We start from the raw sequence: 8,276 nt of genomic DNA on the forward strand, positions 1-8,276 counted from the left end.
CAGCCCAGACAGCACCTGGCCGTTTTGTTTTTTATTCAGTGTGTGTGTGTGTGTGTATGTGTGTGTGTGAGCCAGAGCTGGCTCTCTCCTTTGGGCACTTGGCCTTTGAGTATCTGGGGTCCACTACCCCCTCACCGGTGTTTGCCCCAAGACAGGCGTTTACAACAGTTTGCTTTTATTCCAGGAGACCAGTGTCTCTTGGCAGCCATACCCTGAATCAGATCAGTTGGCTGTTCTACCCAGAATGTGCCCTGCTAGCTGACTCGAATCCCAAGGCTCCCAAAGGTGGTTCCGGTGCTAGGGGGGATCAGAACAGGGCTCTGCTGAAAGAATCGGTGTCAGCTCAGGACCCCCAAGACCAAGTTCTCAGGACAAAGGAGATTTATCTGCCCCAGAGGGACAAAGAACAGGGAATAAGAACCAAAGACAGGAGACAGAGGATGAAGGAGAAGGGGACAGGGGACAGGGGAGAGGGGGAGGGGTTATTTGTCCTGGAGGGAGTGGAAGGGATGACAAAGGACTGCCTCCGGATAGAAAGGCCCATAGGTAAATGGTGGTTTATAAAGGGAAAGGGAAACCCTGTGTTAGGATGAGGTGTTTAATTTTAATTGGGTGTGTTAATTAGGTGAGCCAAAGGGGGCCTTTGATTGCTGGATTTCAATGCTTTGATAGTTGGACCTTGGTAGTTGTTGGCCTCAGGAGGAGGAGGTGGCCAAATAAGGGACTAGACCTTGGTGGCTGCTTTAGGAATGTGATCTAATGGTTTTCAGCAAGGCAGAGGGAATGGAGGAGAAGGACAAGGCCTGCCAGAGCCGCATGTTTGAGTGGGTTTCTTAGTTAGCAGCAGAAACTCCATTTTGTCCCAGTCTGCCCTGAGCTGCTACCCACAATTCCCTGAGGCCAGACGGCAGCCCTCAAAGCCCCTCACACATGTAAGCCACAAACGTTCCACCCCCTTCTGATTGGCTGAAAGTGTGTCACCTGGAAAGTCCCCGACCGCTTCTCCCTGCGTAGGTTATGATTGGATGGGACTCCAGGGCTGTCTCTTTGTGGTCTTCCCCTTTAAAACTGGCTGTTGCCCTTGCCTCAGGAGTGCAGGTGGAACCCAAACCCTGTTGCCTCCCTGACACCAGTTTTTTAAAATAAATTTTGGCTTGCTTGAACCCAGTCTTTTGTGGTGGGTTATTTATTCCCAGATAAATAATCTCAGACCCTAACAGGCTAGTGTCTTTTCATCAACAATGCTGTTTTCTTAAAAAAAAAAAAAAAAAAGAAAAAAAAATGAGCTAGGGTTTCTCTGTGTTTCCTGGCTGTCCTAGAATTTTCCTTGTAGAGCAGGCTTAACTTGAACACAGAGCTCCACCTGTGCCTGGAGTGCTGGGATTAAAGGTGTGTGCCTCCATACCCAGCTGTCAAAGTATAGATTTATTTATTTAGTATGTATACAGTGTTCTGCCTGCATGTATGCCTGCAGGCCAGAAGAGGGCACCAGATCCCATTCATTACAGATGGTTGTGCGCCACCATGTGGTTGCTGGGAATTAAACTCAGGACCTCTGGAAAAGCAGCCAGTGCTCTTAATCTCTGAGCCATCTCTCCAGCCCTCAAAATATTTTTTATTCTGTGTCCCGAGAGTCCAGAAGATGGCATCAGATCCCCTGAGCTGGATTCACAGGCAGTTGGGAGCCAGATGACCGAGGGCTAGGAACTGAACTTTGGTCACCTGAGATAGCAATAAGTGCTCTTAAGGGCTGAGCCATCTTCCCAGCTCCCCCTAACACCCCCCTTCACCCACACTTTTTTGGAAACAGATTCTCTTGTAACCTTGAGATGTCTAACGTTCCATTGATGGCTAACTTCATGTTTAGAAGTTTAAAATTCCTGTGCTTAAGAGAACTGTAAAGTAACAGTGGACTTCCAAATGTTAAGGGCTGTGAAGGATTGGTTTTTGTAATTGTCTGGTCTTGTACAATTTTAACAAAACTGTTCTTTGTGCAAGGTCATAGGTCATAAGGTCAACTGCTGTTTCTGATTCTGTAAACAAAAGGTTGTTTTGCTCAAGATGACCTTCAGAATGTATCTTTGTCTTTACCTTTATAAAAACCCCTGACTGAGGTGGCTTGTCCTGCATTTGGGAATCCGGAGTCCCAGTGTAGACCTGGCCCCAGTATCTGAATAAAAGCCTCCTCTTTGTTAAAATTTATTCATGGTCAGACTGGTGGATTTCTGAACGTTCCAGACCCATAACAGCCTGCACTGGTCTCAAATGATTTCTTTCCCTCTTTAGAAATAGAAACAAGGGCTGGAGAGATGGCTCAGCGGTTAAGAGCACTGGCTGTTCTTCCAGAGGTCCTGAGTTCAATTCCCAGCAACCACATGGTGGCTCACAACCATCCGTAATGAAATCTGGTGCCCTCTTCTGGCCTGCAGGTGTATATGCAGACAGAACACTGTATACATAATAAATAAATAAATAAATCTTTAAAAAAAAAAAAAAAAAAAAAAGAAATAGAAACAAGATGGTTTATTAGGAAAGGGTAAGTAAGCACTCTGGAGAGTGGGCAAGGGCATTTGCTTCCAACTCAGGAGAGTGAGAGATGAGCTTGAAGGAATGCTGCACCCTCCCCTTCCAGGCCTGCACTGCCGGTCGGTCTGGGGGCACCTCATCCACTAGGCGCCCTGTTCTCCAGGAGACTCCTGTTGCCCCCTGCTGCACTCTGCACTAGAGACTGTAAAAGCCTCAGCTCACATCTTTAAGAGAATAAGACAGTTTATTCTGGAGCCATTGCGTGACCATGGCCCAGGAACAGATTTAGGTGCCCCCAAATTCCATGTTCCAATGTGAAAGGAGTTTCACGAGGTTTTTATAGTTTTACAGAACAAAGAAAGTCTTAAGGCAATTTTAAAACACATTGGTGAGAACCCCAGAGAGGTAGAGATGGGGAACTGTTTTACAGGCCTCATATGCTATTGACAATCTTAGCTGTTAGGTTGGTGGACGCTTGCGTTCTGCTAAGTTAGTAGCTCCTAAGGTTTTTATTCATTATCACACACAAGGTGTTAGTTGAGATACAGAGTGGGGCAAGGCATGGCTGTCCAGAGCCGAACACTAGCCCAAGACGAACTAATCAGGCTCTGAACCTACAAAATTCCAGTCTCGCCACAGTACTGAAATTCCATCTGTCCACCAGTCTGCAGACACAGACTCCTTCAGGAGCTTTGTGTTCACGGCCAGACATGAACCTTTTAGGGATTTTCATTCACAAGATCCAATCTAGGATTTTTCACATAATAGGTAAATGCTCTGTGACTTGTGAAGGGCAATGTCATGTTGATGGCTAACTTTATGTTTAAAAGTTTAAAATTACTGTGCTTCAGAGAATCATAAAGCAAAATTGGACCTACCAAATGTTAAGGACTGTTAAGGGTTGTTTCTGTAATCGCCTAGTCTTGTACAACTCTAACAAAACTTGTGTATGCAAGGTCATAGGTCACAAGGTTAACGTTGGTTCTGATCCTTGATCCTGTAACCAAAAGCTTGTTTTGCTCTAGTTAATTGGGATACTTGCAAGACATCTGTTTGCAAAACAGAATGTATGTAACCCTTATGTTCTTTGCCTTTATAAACCCTGACTATTGTGGTTTGGCACTACATCTGGGAATCCCCAGGCCTGGTGGAGTCCTTGAGCCAGTATCTGAAGAAAAGCCTCCTCTTTGTTAAAATACATTCATGGCCAGACTGGTGGATCTCTGAATGACCGACCCATAACAGACTGAGCTTAATCTCCCAGTTCCTTTTTTTTTTTCTCTCAAATTATTTATTTTATGTACATTGGTGTTTTTTCTGCATGCATGTCTGTATGAGGGCATCAGATCCCCTGGAACAGAAGTTACAGACAGCTGTGAGCTGCCATGTGGGTGCTGGGAATTGAACCTCGGGTCCTCTGCAAGAGCAGCCAGTGCTCTTAACTTCTGAGCCATCTCTCCAGCCCCCCTTTTTTAAAAAGACAGTCTCAACCAGGTGGTGGTGGTACACGCCTTTAATCCCAGCACTCTGGAGGCAGGGGCAGGCCGATTTCTGAGTTCGAGGCCAGCCTGGTCTACAGAGCGAGTTCCAGGACAGCCAGAGCTACAGAGAAAGCCTGTCTCAAAAAACCAAAAATAAAAATACAGTCTCTTCCTATAGCCTGGAATTCCTCAGCTCAATATGTCCTGAAAACTTACTGTATTGCCTAGACTGGTCGCAAAATTCCCAATTTTCTAGCCTTCATTTCCCAAGTGCTAGGATTACAGGAGTACAACACTCTTGTGTCTTTCCGGCTGCAAGAATATATTATAGAGATTCAGCTGTGTAGTAAAGCTGTACTTTGACTGGCCAAGGGTCCATCAAATGGGAAGCCATTTATCATGGAATATTTGGTGTTATACAGCCTTAATATTTCAGCCGTCTTCTGCTATGAAATTCTTGTGTGCCCAGCAGGCTGCAGGTGCATAGTTTTGTTTCTTGTGCAAATGAAGCTCATACCATCCCTTGCCTTCAAGCCCAGGGGCATCCCAGAGCAATTGATTGAGGACAGTAGGGCTTTTTTCACAACCGAAGACTGGAGCGAATTCCACAGGGAGAGACAGAACCGCGTGGCCAGGGAGAAGAGAGGAAGACACAGATGCTGTAGAGGGTGAGGCAGATCTCTTGTAGAGTTTATCAGGGCCAGGGCTAAGGAGCCAGGAAATATAGATGGAGGAAGAAGGAACAGAGGATGAAGATCAGGTCAAAAGCATAGGCGCTTACTAAAACCATGAGGACAGGAAAACTGGGTACAGAGAGGAACTGAGACTCAGGACAGAACTGAAGCTGTATAGTAGTTTTGTCATAAAGGAATAAAGTAAATGGACAAAAGAGCATAGTGTACGTAGATTCCTTTCCCTCAGATACCCCACACTGTATGTAGTGTCTTTCCCAGAGTCTGGGAGGAATTTTCTCAGGGCAGGAACTTGGGAAAATTCTGTTATCCTTAGTTGTGCAACAGTTTCCTCCAAGATTAAAACATTGCATCTTGCACAGCAAGAAGGCAAACAACCCAAAATAGCTCCAGGAAGTCCCTGAAACTGACAAGAATCACTAGGCCCTCCCCTCCCTGCCATAGTAAACAAAAAAGCTCAGAGTCCCTCTCGGACAGCTTTGCAGAGCAGGAAGGCAAACAACTCAAAATAGCTCCAGGAAGTCCCTGAAACTGACCAGAATCACTAGGCCCCCTCCCTGCCAGAGTAAACAAAAAAGCTCAGAGTCCTCTCAGAGCCAAGCTGAGCTGCAAAGACTCTTAGACCTGAACAGTTCCCTGGAACAGGTTTAGACCAACTGAGGCACCTGGAAAGGACACTCTCCAACCTGTTGAGCTGCCAGTAGGCTGTGCAGTGAGCTCCAGGTTCCCAGCTTTGTGAGCTGTCATCCATGCTGGGGTGGTCCTTGGTGATGAAGCTGTCTGAGACATTTCTGCTCCTGTAAGTAATCCCTCACCCATATTCCTGTGAAAACCCACGGTTCAGAACAGCTACAGCTACACAGAGAAACCCTGTCTTGAAAAACAACAGATTACCAAAAAACCTCAGAGTTCACCAAGTTGGACTTTGGTGGTCTCCATATGTGGGTCTGTCCCGAGATCCCTGTCTGGGTGAGAAGTCGTGTGTTGTGTCTCCCCAGGAAAAGTTTTATCACACAACCACTACCATGTCTAGCTCTCTGTAATACGTGTATTTAACCTTCTGTGCATGTGTGCGTTTATTGATGTTTAACATACATTCTGATACTTCCCGACCCTCCCTTTTCTCAGCTCTATCCTGTTCTACTGTCATGGTTTACATACTTGTGCATGTGCACATATGTATATAAAATCGAGGACGCACAGGTAAGAGAAAACGTTTGATTGGCTTAATTCACTTAACGTGATTATCTGCATTGTTTCTGCTATAGACAACTAAGTTGATTTTTATGGCTGAAAACAGTTGCATTGTAGACATACCGCATTTTCTTCATCCATTCCTGCTTTTGGACAGATCCATACCTTACGGTTGTACACAGGCTGTAACAAAGGCGATCGTGAAAGTGTGTCTGTGACTTGGAGTCCTTGATGTAAATACCCAGTATAGCTGTGCTGTGTGGAAACCGATCGTTAGTCTGAATAAGCCGCAATACTGACTTCCACGGTGGCTGGACTGGTTTGATTTCCACAGTGTAAGAACCGCCTCTTGTCTAACTTTTTTGCCAGCATTCCCTGGTTTTTGTTTTGTTTTTTAAATCTTTAAAGACTTACCTATAATGTACACAGTATTTTGCCTGCAGGCCAGAAGAGGGCACCAGATGGAATTATAGATCCGTTGTGATCCACCAGGTGGGTGCTGGGAGTTGAACTCGGGACCTCTGGAAGAGCAGGCAGTGCTCTTAACCTCTGAGCCATCTCTGCAGCCCTGTTTTTTAAGTCTTTTTGTTTTGTTTTGAGACTGTCTCACTGGGTACTCTGGGATAGCCTGGGACTCCCTATGTAGGTCTGGCTGAGATCTCAGAGATCCACCTGCCTCTGTCTCCTGAGTGCTTGGATTAAAGGTGTGTGCCAAATGTGCCTGGCTCTGTTTTCTTTTTTTTTATAAAAAAAAAAAGTAAGTTTTTTAAAAAAAAACTGTGCATTTGTGTGTGGTGTGTGAAGGTAGGCACTTGAGTATGAAGGGTCAAAGGAGACTTAGTGGGATAGGTTTACTCTTTATGCTGGAAAATGAGGCCTTGCCCTATCTGTTACTATCTAGAAACCTAAAACCTGCCCGATTGGCCCCACTGCCCTAAGCAGCGCCTCTTCTTTCGTGATAGCAATAGCATTTCACTGCTGAATACAGGTTGGAACCACCAGCCTGTCCAGTTGATTGCTCGTGATTAACAGGTGTGTGCCACCACGCGCCATCTTAAGTCAGGTTTTTCTTGTTTTAAGTCTCACTACGTAGCCCTTGACTGGCCCGGAACTCGCTATATACACTACTCTGGTTTCGAACTCATTAGGCGATCTTGCCTGCCTCTGCCTCCCGAATGCTGGGATTACAGGCATGAACTTCTATCCTCCAGGTTGACCGGGAGCTAAGAGATATTCCTGCCTTTGCATCCCGAGGGGTGGAATTAAAGGCATGCGAAACTGCCACCTGATTTATTCTGTTTTTAAAAAGGAACCCGGTTGTTGCATCCAAGTCAAATGACGGGCAGGCACAAGCCTCTACCTTCTCCCTCAGTGTCCCTTTGTTAACAAGAGTAGGCCGACCTCTTTGCGAAGTTCAGTGAGCATGGCTTTGACATCTTCTGCTAGGATCATATGCTGTAAATGTGTAGATTTCCACAGGAAACAACATTCTGCCAGTTAAAAAAAAAAAAAAAGAAAGAAAGAAAGAAAGAAAGAAAGTAAGCAGGGCTGGAGAGCTGGCTCACTGGTAAAGAGCTCCTGATGGTCTTACAAAGGACCATGCTCAGTTCCCAGTACCCACATGGTGGCTCGCAGCCATCCGTAACTCCAGTTCCAGAGACTCTGATGCCCTCTTCTGATCTCCTTGGGCACCAGGCACACCCAAGGTGCACAGACACACCTTCAGACACAACACTCAAATGCATAAAATAAACAGATCTTTCTAAAAATAAATAAATAAATAAAATACTGGGAGAGGTGTTTTTTTAATCTTATTCTTTGACAAACTTTTTAAGATTTGTTTTTATTTTATGTGCATGAGTGTTTCATCTGCATGTATGTGTGTGCACCATGTGGGTTCCTGGTTGCCCCCAGAGGCCAGAAGACAGTAACTGACTCCTGGAATTGGAGTTGCTGATGGTTGTGAGCCACCATGGGGTTGCTGGGAATCAAACCTGAATCCTCTTGAAGGGCAGCCAATGCTCCTAACTGTTAAGCCAGCCCTCTATTACCACACATGGATTTTGGGGGGAGAAAAATAGAGGTCAGTAATGGGATAAAACCTTATACATCCTTAATATCCCCAACCCTGACACGCTAAAACCTTGGACTTCAGAGTAAGTGTGCATCCAGTCCCTCGCTAATACACTGGATTGAAGAAGCAACTTCTCCCTGGAACTGTCAACCCCCCCCTCCCCCCAGTATGTAATGAGAGGTTTCAGTGACTATAGGCTCTCTTCCTCACAGTAGGCCTTGCTCTGGAGTAAGGGAGCGCCAGAGGACCGGTGGAGGTCACCCTGGAAATGACTGAACACATCTCAGCTGAGTCGTGTTTTTTGAGACA

This window comes from Peromyscus eremicus, chromosome 8a (genome assembly GCF_949786415.1).
Source record: "Peromyscus eremicus chromosome 8a, PerEre_H2_v1, whole genome shotgun sequence".
NCBI lineage: Eukaryota > Metazoa > Chordata > Mammalia > Rodentia > Cricetidae > Peromyscus > Peromyscus eremicus.